Consider the following 13,013-nt stretch of genomic DNA (forward strand, 5'->3'; position numbering starts at 1 on the left):
TATAATCAATGATCGTGCACCGAAAAGTAAATCACCCTTATTTACATAACCACGTCTGGTTTTGGCGAGACAAAAATGAATCAAAGGATATTTACAGAATTTGACACAAGCAGGGAACAATGGTTTTGTCGCGAACTCAGTAGACAAAGCGCAATTGTTCTGCACTTATTCAAGACTGGTAATAATATAAAAGAATACTTTGTGTTCAAGTTTGTACAAAAGACACATACGTGAGTAGTACCTCCTTATGATTACAAGGCAGTAGTTAGGTACATAACAGATCTATGTGTAAACGTAAACCAGGAAGTAATGTTAATCAGTTTTAATCACAACGTGGGACATGACCAAAACTAACACGTATTGAAACTCGTGTATTTGTCTTTATTTCGTTAAAAAAACCAGATTGTACAAAAGACACGAGTGAATAGCAACTGGCAATACACATGTAGATTTAGATACAGTATTGTATGATAATGAATTTGTCTGCTTTGCAAAGTTCCACTTTTAGTTACATCGAAGAAATCTCTTTTAGATATCAAAACAAAATATCGACGAAGAAATGACAATGCCATCAGATACTGTAAAACTATCATTTTCGAGAGTATTTAATTTCCCTCTTTTAGTTTACGCGGCTTTTCGCGGTTTTACTCTACTCGAATGTTTTTAAACTTTAACCTCATGATTTTTGTATGAGGACTTTGAAATTTTACGGGTCACATTTGTCCTGATCTGTGTAGTTTATTGATTTGGGTTTATATTTTCTATAAGATTGGAAACTGTCACCAATATACCATAAAACGATGTCAGTTTGAATAACTGTCACAAATTCACACACTTCGTTTTTGTGAAAAGTTCGGATTTTAAAACGAATTATTGTGTCCTATGAATTTAATACATGGTTGTTATATTTTTTAATGAAGTGTTCAGCTTCAACAGCATTAGTTATTGAAAACTATATTTTCGAGCTTTCGAGAGAAATCATGTTTCCCTTTTTCAAGCAATGAGTGCCTAGATGTGCGAGTTGACGATAATTCATTAACCCTCATTATTTCGCCCTTTTTGTTGACATAGGAAACAGAGGTTTTCAACAAAGCCTGCAAATGCACTTTTCAATCAATCTTGTGTTTAAGGTTAACATCTCAGAATATGCTGTACAGTGTATTGTTATAAGGTCTCGGTGATCTGTTTAAAGTATTTACAACCGTGGTCTCTGTAGTATGGAATAGTATATCCTTGTTCCGGTTCCAATGAGTGGTAATGGTTGGTTGTCAATGCAATGTTGTTATTGTCTGTTTCTGTGTTAGGAGATAATTTACTATAGTGTAGATCACAGTCAGCAGTTCATTCCAGAGGTAAGTGTTTCTACTTGCTGACATATGATAAGGCTTACATATATTTAATAATTTATATATTCTTTCTATTGATATAGATGTGTAACATTATAACTTATATAACTAAAGTGGTTACAGGATTTCATATATTCTTCTACAGGGATTCGTTCATATTTCATAAATTCGTATTTGTACAGTAGATTGATCAGAATACAGAAACATTTAATCTGTAGTTTATTACGTAAATGATAGGTACAGTTATTACTGTGACAACGAGTTTAAGGTTCATTAGCAATAAAGCTGATTGGCGTGGTGAGGGAAATTGAAATTAGTAACCTTATTGATATTATATGTGTCATTGTATTGTAAATCTAAATTTAGCATTTTTAAATGTGAAGAATAGTTGATACAAATTTATAGATGTACTTAAACCAAGTGTATAAATAAGGTTGACGATATCAGTTTCCTGAGCGAAGTAGGGGTACGATAGCACGCAAACATCGTAGTTTGATACGATGTTTAAAATGGTAGTAAATAAACGAATGGATTTATCCTACTTTCTCCTTTTATGGTTTTTCGTCCTAATAGCAAAACATGGAATAACGACTCCAATTAAATGTAACTGTACTGGCGTTGTTCCGTCCTAAACACGTGTACATTGATTATAAATTGTATAAAAGACACACAATGCAGGTTAATATATGCTTATATACAGCTGTACAAGTACACTCTATATAACCTGATATTATACTGGATAATAATGTTTTACTATTTGAAAGAATGAAATGATTAAAATAGATAATTTGGAAACAAATTGATTGGGAAATTTATAGCCGTTTAATCACACACATAACAGAAAAATAAATCAAGATTTTTGATGAGGTTTTGTAAAGAACTGTTCTTCTAAGTTCTTGGGTTATCTGTCCCTGTTTGGCATCTAGAATCAAACATGTTCAAGAAATCATAACTATAAAGCCAGATGTGAATTGCTATTTTTAATATACTAGAGACAGGCTAAGATTTTGGTAAATTCGTGAAAATTTAATAATCGAAACAAAATATATTTGCAGTTGGTATTTGTTGTTGGGTTACTAGACTATACAAGACAATCAGCTACTGCAGTAGAGGTGGATAGTGAAATTAAACTGCATCACAAGTATGTTTCGTCGTCTTAAGGCTCGTCAGTAATACTAAGGACTCAACAGTGATGCTAAGGGCTCATCAGTAATACTAAGGGCTCGTCATTGATGCTAAAGGCTCATCAGTGATGCTAAGGGCTCATCAGTAATGCTAAGGGCTCATCAGTCATGCTAAGGCCTCATCAGTAATGCTAAGGGCTCATCAGTGATGCCAAGGGCTCGTCAGTGATGCTAAGGGCTCGTCAGAGATGCTAAGGGCTTATCAGTAATGCTTTACGTTCATCAGCGATGCTAAGTGCTAGTCAGTGATGCTAAGGGCTCATCAGTGATACTAAGGGCTAATCAGTGATGCTAAGGGCTCGTCAGTAATGCTAAGGCCTCATCAGTAATTCTAAGGGCTCATCAGTGATGCCAAGGGCTCGTCAGTGATGCTAAGGGCTCGTTAGAGATGCTAAGGGCTTATCAGTAATGCTTTACGTTCATCAGCGATGCTAAGGGCTAGTAAGTGATGCTAAGGGCTCATCAGTGATACTAAGGGCTAATCAGTGATGCTAAGTGCTCAGCAGTAATGATTAGGACTTGTCAGTGATGCTTTACGTTCATTAGCGATGCTAAGGGCTTGCAGTGATGCTTAGGGCTCATCAGTGATGCTAAGTGCTAGTCAGTGATGCTAAGGGCTCATCAGTGATACTAAGGACTAGGCAGTGGTGCCTAAGGACTAGGCAGTGGTGCTAAGGACTAGGCAGTGGTGCTAAGGACTAGGCAGTGGTGCCTAAGGGCTCATCAGTGATGCTAAGGACTAGGCAGTGGTGCCTAAGGACTAGGCAGTGGTGCTAAGGACTAGGCAGTGGTGCCTAAGGACTAGGCAGTGGTGCCTAAGGGCTCATCAGTAATGCTAAGGACTAGGCAGTGATGCTAAGGACTAGGCAGTGGTGCCTAAGGGTCTGAATTGTTGAAGCATAGGAGGCGAATGAGGAAAATAAAAATTGATCGAAAGAAATGTCGAAATGTAGACATGGAGGTGCATCATCTTAAATAAATAAATAAATAAATAAATAAGGCGCGTTAGCTTAATGATTCAATACATTTTGTAATATTTGCATATCTGATAATCTCAGAGGAAAATCATATAGATGTGTTTATTCTGAACAGTGCGACTTTGAATTGATATCATAGATTACCACATTGCTCTCTAGTTATCGGTTATTTTTATGCACATATACATCTTACTGTCATGTAGATTTGACCTGATATGTATTGGATTTAAAACATGACAAACCTGTAAGATATATTTCTAGACGTTATATTTGTCATTAATATTTACATATGAACAGTGCACGACTACCATTCATGTCTACGTTATATGATCCCCCTAGATAATTACTAGGAAACCAGTGTAATAGGTACCGGTGTCTATACGTAGATCTTTAGATTTTGTCTATACAGACCTGTACGTATTAAACAACAGTCGTTAGGATTGTTAGCATTAAGTTAATGCACATAACCATATTAATACTGTACGGTAAGTAACTGTGGATAAAACCTCGATATCACAGGTATATGTGAATTTCCGGACTGCCGAGTTCGGGTATATGACAGTAGTTTAATTTACTGTAAAGTTCGTAGCGATTTCTTATCGCGAAGTTCGAGTATCTCAACAGTCAAGAAAAATCAATCACCATGGAGATTTCAGATAGATAATTACAAAAGAATAACTCGTGTACATAAATTGTGCTACGGCTAACAAGAGATAAATTGTGACACGGCTAACCAGTGATAAATTGTGACACGGCTAACCAGAGATAAATTGTGACACGGCTAACCAGAGATAAATTGTGACACGCCTAACCAGAGATACATTGTGACACGGCTAACCAGAGATAAATTGTGACACGATTAACCAGAGATAAATTGTGACACGCCTAACCAGAGATAAATTGTGACACGACTAACCAGTGATAAATTGTGACACGGCTAACCAGAGATAAATTGTGACACGCCTAACCAGTGATAAATTGTGACACGCCTAACCAGAGATACATTGTGACACGGCTAACCAGAGATAAATTGTGACACGCCTAACCAGAGATACATTGTGACACGGCTAACCAGAGATAAATTGTGACACGGCTAACCAGAGATAAATTGTGACACGGCTAACCAGAGATAAATTGTGACACGGCTAACCAGAGATAAATTGTGACACGCCTAACCAGTGATAAATTGTGACACGCCTAACCAGAGATAAATTGTGACACGGCTAACCACAGATAAATTGTGACACGCCTAACCAGTGATAAATTGTGACACGCCTAACCAGAGATACATTGTGACACGGCTAACAAGAGATAAATTGTGACACGATTAACCGGAGATAAATTGTGACACGGCTAACCAGAGATAAATTGTGACACGCCTAACCAGAGATAAATTGTGACACGCCTAACCAGAGATAAATTGTGACACGGCTAACCAGTGATAAATTGTGACACGCCTAACCAGAGATAAATTGTGACACGCCTAACCAGTGATGAATTCACGAAGATGAAAAAAAACCTTTATTTAACCAACCACCAACTGACTACTGACTTACGTGTCGTTGCTTTCATGATGTTTTGAACTCTTTACCGCAGTGTCAAAACTATTTCATTTCTATTGCGCGTCGTTCCAAGTACTTTTGGCTCTTAAATAGAGAAAGGAATTCCTTTTTAACGCCATGTAGTAATTCTTCTAACTTGCGTGTCATATTTTCCCTGATTTCACTCTTGATTTTCACCTAAAATTTCTACAGTGCTGGTGATGATCCTTCACGTGATATGCTTTCCGTTCCCAAAGGCGTAATTGGGTTGTTACTAAGACTGAGAAGTCATGTTTATTCACGATAAGTAACAAAGGAACAAACTGTCAATTATCTATTTCAGCTTGGTTACAAGGCTAAACCATTTATCCCGAGCCCCTAAGGTGCGACTGGAGACACGCCAGCAGAGTGCCTTAACAATGGGCTGTTTACCGTTTGTTTGTGACCCCAAAGTGGAGCGTGGATTGATGCCAATAGGAGTCAACATTCTTCTTGTTAATGTGTTGCTGTTCAGAGTAAGTATAACAACGTTTCATTGAGATGAACAAAACTTATGTCAAATCGCTTAAAGTACAGAAACAGTCATACAGACTAGGCAGAACTCCATCTCGTAAAACTTTCTCCTGAAGTGGGACGTCTCACAGCTGCTCACTGGTTCATCACCTGCAAGGAACAGTTTGTTTTAAAAACTGCTGACAATGAACATAGTGGTTCACCGGAAAGGATACCAATTTAATGACTTAGACGATGTGTTTATGTACATATGGTGACTCATTTGTTTCGTGGAAAATTGAATTTTGTATGTTTTTTTTATATATATACGGAAAAAGATCAATTTCTGTAATTGTAAGGTATTTTATATTGAAAATAAATAGCTGTAATATGAATATTAAGATACCTTACCTGATACCCTATAAGTATTAAAAAATATGTCATCCGTGACAAAAAACATATCCACATCCGGTGCGCCTAAATTACCGATATGCTGTGACCGTATACACATGTTCTTTTCTATTCAAACTTTTGCCGATTTCTGCCTATCACAAGACACGTGATCGCCAATACAGTTGCAACCAAGAATTGTTTTTACAAATTTGCTATGGCTATCCCAACTTGACAGAGGACGGGCTCTCGCAATGCTCGTGGAAGATAACACCCAACAGCAGGTCGCTACTCGCTACGGAGTTCATAAATCGACTATATTTTGGTTAGTCTTACGTCTCAACGCCATGGCAACAGTTGATGATAGATCGCGATCTAGACATCATTGTTTAATGCAGCGACGTCAAGATAGGTTAATAAGGTTTATCCACCTGTGTGACAGGAGATTAATAGTAGCCGAACCGTACAATCCACCAACAAACTTCGAGAATTAGACTGTGAGAAAGAGACAAATTTACGCCAATGTCGCCAGTACGTTGATTTGCCACTTATAAGTCAGCGTTGAGTACGTAGTATGCGATGTGTGACAGACCAGACGTTTCCCGATGAAACGTTAAAGGTCCACGCCCTTCACCAATGAAAATCGATTCATGTTGTTTGATTAGATGACCGTTAACGCGTGCATTTGCGTCGAGGAGAACGTCTGCAGACTTTTGCGTTTTGGAGCACGACATAATTAGTGATTGATTGGTCATAGTTTGGGGAGGAATTTTTCAAGGTTTAAAGTTTCTAGTGATTAATAAAGTGAATTAAATGAATTCACGCTCTTGAGATGATCATGAGGCCTTGTGTTGTGTCTTTTATCTTAAGGCACTATTTGATCTTTCAGCGTAATAACGCATGGCCACACGTTGTAAGAGATCGTCTGACACAGAACAAGGTCCCTATTGATTGGCCTCCATTTAGCCTCGATTTGGCCGCAATTGAACGTATGTGGGCTAAATTAGACAAAAGAGATAGGAATCGAGCAGACATCCCAAATAACCCCCGACAATTTGCCAAACCACTTACCGGGTCGAAAGTGTACATATATCTTTTGGACGTAGATTCGTCTCTCATTTAAGTATCAAAGCAAAACAGAATATACAAATAAATCGTTAACTATTTAGAGAACCAGTTTCAAGAATAATACCTGTCCTTAATTAGTATGGAACTGATATAACAACATTAAGTTAAACGTCATGTTTTTATACGTTTAATGGTTTTATGTCTGCTATTAAGGCATGTCGACCTTCCAAAGTGAAAGAGCGTACAGTTAGAGAGGATTTAATGTGTCAGTATGTATATACATAATCATTTAAATAACAGTTATAGTCGTCTATTAAAGCACAGTGGTACAAACACACATGTGCCCCAATTAAAACAGATTTACTACAGTAGTAGAATATGTTCGGTTGGTAATATCACAAGTTGTAAGAAAAGAATATATTGTAAAATCATATATATTCGTTGGGGCTTCATTTTTTTTTAAATGTTATTTCGTGGACACTTGATTTTATGAATAATAATCGTTCAATGAGTCATCTATAGTGCTTTTCTTAAGTTCATGGATATATGACTCCGTAGAACACGAATATGCATGAAACAAACGGAAATAAAACAGTATGACGTTTTATTGACTACACGTTGCCTTCAGCTGACGAATTACTATCGTGAAAAGTATTTGTATTGAGGTAAACATTGTGCGAGATGGTCATGAACCGACAGGACTTTTCGTCTGTAATATACTCGTGGGTACACTGAGGTAGAAAATAGTGTGGCGAAATGGTATTAGATCGACAGGACTTTTCGGCTGTAATATACTCGTGGGTACACTGAGGTAGAAAATAGTGTGGCGAAATGGTATTAGATCGACAGGACTTTTCGGCTGTAATATACTCGTGGGTACACTGAGGTAGAAAATAGTGTGGCGAAATGGTATTAGATCGACAGGACTTTTCGGCTGTAATATACTCGTGGGTACACTGAGGTAGAAAATAGTGTGGCGAAATGGTATTAGATCGACAGGACTTTTCGGCTGTAATATACTCGTGGGTACACTGAGGTAGAAAATAGTGTGGCGAAATGGTATTAGATCGACAGGACTTTTGAACAATTGTTTTATTAAGTATGGAATATCATTCCTGAGCCTTTCTTCAACCAGAAGTCGACTTTTGTGACATACAAACTATCACAGAGGTGATTTTTAAAGTCACATTTCAACTTTAAGTTATAGAATACCTAATATTACATAAAACTATCATACAGTTGATGTTTCAGTTCTCAAACAACTTTATATTATGAAATACGTCATATAACATATTAATTGTCATACAGTGATGTTCACTTCCTAATTCAACCTTATGTTACGGAATACATCACATCACATTCAAACTATCATACAGATGATGTCACATAATTGATACAATATCTTACAATATTATATATAAAAACACATATTCCAAAATTAGATCCGCCTGGTACATAATAGTCTACAGATCATCAGATTTCTTAAGATATTTAAAAGACTTTTATCAGACAAAACAACCATATCATGTCACAACGTTTTATGACTTTTTTAAAAATCAATCCTGTTTTGCTGCGAAGTTTCGACAAAATGTTCACTTATATATAGTATTCGTATAAATATTCAGCAATTGTTTTTTATATATGTATTTGTTATTCATCAGCCAGTAATGTATTAGATCAAGGTACGACTCTAATATGGCATATCGCCTTAAGTTGTAATGTCTCTGCAAACACCATTAGGCCTCATAGGTAGAACACATCACTTTTGAGGAGTAAGATGTTTTGAGTGTCAAGAAGCATGCACGGTGCAACTATATAACAAAAGAGTGGTAAAGAAGGGAGATAACTCTAAGTACAAACTGAAAAGGAAGGTAGCAAGACAGCACAAGGAGTAAGGTTGCATATTTTTATATTTCAGTTGGTCTCATTAGGATGCTCTGTATATGCATTGGTACTCATAAACACCGACACGGCCCTCAAGACCGTCCACTTAAACTTTGTCGATACACTGCACGTGTTCGGGGAAATTCAACTAGGAAAGATGCTGATCGTCATAACGTATTCCTGCGCATGTGCAATGATGCCAATACAGGTGTTAAACAGTGTGATGGGATTAGCAGGAGTGTTATTTACCAGCAGAAAGATCGTCTACATTGTATGTATACTAAAGATTTCAACCCATTTTGATTTCCCGTTTTGTTTTATATTGTTAATTTATTATAATAACTTGATAATACTATTGATATTGGCTTGTTCTTTTAAAAACAAAGATAATCAAACATTATTTGTCAAAAAAAATAAAAAATTGTATAACACCTTTTTTGCTATATCCAAGATTGTTAAGATTAATTTCTAGAAATATTTGCAGTCACAAATTCGAATTACTTTCCCTGTTAAATATTGCTTATTGTATGTTATCAGACATCAGTCAAATATACTTATATGTTTCTGAGATTGTTGAAATCGGTTTACTGTACATTAGAACTGGTCTATGATGCAGTAACATTTTATTTTTATCAGCACATCTGTATATCGTTTTTCACTATCCCCGTCATGATTGTGTACTCCGTGCTATTGGCTGGCGGTCTACATGACGTAAGTATTTATAGGATAATTTAATCAGCCTATCAAAATATCCTAAATCTGTGTCAGCATCATAGATTTATGATCAAACTGGATTTTTTTTGTGTTATATAAAGATTCTATGTATAAAAAGGTATAGGTTTCGTTTTGTCTGAATATGCTCACATTCGCCGGGTTTTCCATGCTACTGTTGTAACATTTTGAAATTGCTTTTTTAGTTTGATATAAGTATACCATAATATTAATGTAATACTTCATGGTTGCCATGAATGTGATGAAGATGCATACACTAATTTAGCAGAATATATAATTGACACTAAATATTGAACTAAGAGTAATTGTATGTAACCCAGTGGGGAAATGGAGACACCATTGTATACCTATCTGTAATGCATTGTCTGTTTGTGGTTAATAATTCACTTCTATTGCCATCCAGATATTGCTGGGAGAAGGCTTAAATAGTCAATGCCTGATCCTCTATCCCTTAGCCCTTTCTGAGCAATAAGATTTGTTGAAATTGACATATAAGTATACCGTTTTGAAGTTGTTGATAACGCAGACACCGCCTACCATCCGGAACGTATAATCATATGTTTTTGATTTTCATGGTAACCTCACATTTAGGTGGATTCAGGGGCGACAATCAGAGTTTTATAAATTTACCCGTTCTGTATCAAGATGCTGTTTTAAGCAACAAGGTTAATTTTGATACATTATTACTGTTTGTTTTCATTACCAATGTACGTCGACATGACAACGGGAATTTAAGCCAATATGATAAAGTATACATTAATTATGATAATGCGATGTATTAATTCGGATGCTGTTTTCCCCATACCCTGTGACTATGGTCTTTCTGTCAGTTGGACCCATGCAAAGTATTTCAAGTTGTTCTTTTGTAATGATGTCTAGTCAGGTTTGTTGTGTTTTCTCCGTCAGTTTGATCCTCAAAGCACTGATTGGTTGCATTTAATTTCGTTATTTACTACTAAGTTGTTTTGAGTCCATCCTCAAATTGACCATAGTCGTTGATAGGACGTTAAAATATCGATCCAAATCGTTATCACTTCGATTTCTTTAATATAAAGGGGATGCGATGGCCATATAGTTAAGTTATCTGAGCGTCTAAACACTATCCCTCCACCTCTAGGTCGCCAGGCCTACGCGGGACAGTCCCCAGGTACTGGCCACAAGTCGGTGGTTTTTTCCGCACGCTATGACTGTCCTCTACCATTCAAACCTGGCATGTCCTTAAATGACACTAACTGTTTATATGACGTAAAGCAACAATAAATGAATCTATAATATGAAGTCGATAAAGGTCATGCTGATATTGTGTTGTATCGTATGTTACAGATGATAATGCTATTGTTCAATATGTTAAACCTGTCTAGATGCTACAATGTTATTTCCAGACAGTTCAGTCCAAAATGATTGTATACAAATGAAAAAGAACATTTTACAATATTTGTATTTAAGGTTAGTATTTTTATATCTAATTTTGAAATTTCTGGTTTTGTTATTTTACTTTAGTTTTATATTTGGATCGATAAGGAATTCAACAGTCAGCTGAACATTGACGATTCCGTTACAAAGGAATTCAAAGAAACGGTAAGATAGGTCTAATATTGATCAAATGTCATCACAGTTAATTCAATGTTAGCATTTGTAAACCAGGTATCAATTACCTGTTGATATGAAATGACGTAAGACTACTTACAGTGAAATCTGATATAGCTCTCTTTAAGGAAATTTATTTATGGACAGATAAACGTAGGTATACTTTAGAAAGACATTTTACGTACTGACAGAGCAAACATAGGTGTATGGGTAGTCAATTCTATAAATAGCTCCTTTAAAAAGATTTTTTTCATACCGACTGTGTACGTGAAGTCAATTATGGAACAGCTCTTGTTAAGAAGATTTCTTTATGTATACCAGTATCAAAAAACGTAGGTATACTTCAAAAATGATGTTTTCTTCGTACTGACAGAAACAAAACATAGATGTACGTGAAGTCTATTCTGAAATAGCTCTCTTAAAGAAGACTTCATTTTGTCTATCAATATAAAAACGTAGGTGTGTTTGTAGCCAATTCTGAAATAGTCCTCACTAAAAAGATTTCTTTATGTATACAGATAAAAAAAACTGTTGTAGCTTTAGATTTGGCCTCACAAGGGTTATGATTGATCTGACTAAAGTCTGGTTATATGGTAGGTACTGATCCTAGTAGTGTGGAATGATCAACCTTACCTTCACAATAAAAATGTAATGTATGAAAATAATGTATACTGCTGTTTTATGAAGTACCCAAACTAAGATACGTAAATATAGAGACAGTGACATTACATTTCTATTTCGTTACAACAGTATCAGTATGAGATGACTATAGATGTATCGTAGTGTTAATTTCCTTTATTCTTGTTGGATTTAAATTAATGTATTAATAGTTATAATGTCTCCCTAGAGATACACCGGACGAATTTCACAGTCAATCTTAGGGGTGAGAGAGAGAGAGAGAGAGAGAGAGAGAGAGAGAGAGAGAGAGAGAGAGAGAGAGAGAGAGAGAGAGAGAGAGAGAGAGAGAGAGAGAGAGAGAGAGAGAGAGAGTGAGAGAGAGAGAGCAATCTTGGAAAATAAATATCAAATCAATAATAATATTTTGGATAATCTCTGTTCTTGATTTCATATTACATTCGTCACCTTGTATAATCATAGATCAATATCAATTTTATTCCAGTTATCCTGTTGTGGATTTTCTGGTGAAGACCCCTGTCTGAACTCTTATGTAACAAATGCCAAATTACCGGTAGGTCATTTAAATATCGCATTTTCCTTAACGTAACGAAGAAATGCGAGGGTAGAGGATGGGATGAGAGAGAGAGAGAGAGAGAGAGAGAGAGTACGGAAACACGCCACGTAATCAAACTGTTATTTCTGGCAACTCAACACCCCAACCTCGACGAGTAATAAATTTGTATACGGTAACACTATCTTGAAATTATACTTTAAGGCATTGTAACCCATTTAATTACTGGATCTTTGACTGGATGGAAGTGCGCGATGGGTATTGGTGAGGATGGAGCACCCGGATAAAATCACGCGCTTGAACAGGTGACCCAATACCTATTCACACGTCCCTCGGGTAATCGCACCTTTGACATTTACGTCGTGATAAACACTAACACAATTCATATTCCAACCTTAAACATAAAGTAATGCATCTATTTGCAAAAGTTTTCAAACTCATCAAAACCTGTATTAGAGATGTTGATATTTGTAAACGATAAACTTTACACAGTTCTACTTTGAGAACATGACATTTCTGAATTTGATATCCACAAGAAGGGTTACGTCGACAAGGAAATGGACCAGATATTTGTGTGTACCCAGTAGATGATTTTGTTTACTGGATTTTGTGTTTTGATTTAA

The sequence above is a fragment of the Ylistrum balloti genome, unplaced genomic scaffold (genome assembly GCF_031769215.1).
Source record: "Ylistrum balloti isolate Yb309-2 unplaced genomic scaffold, AGI_CSIRO_Ybal_v1 Utg370882, whole genome shotgun sequence".
NCBI lineage: Eukaryota > Metazoa > Mollusca > Bivalvia > Pectinida > Pectinidae > Ylistrum > Ylistrum balloti.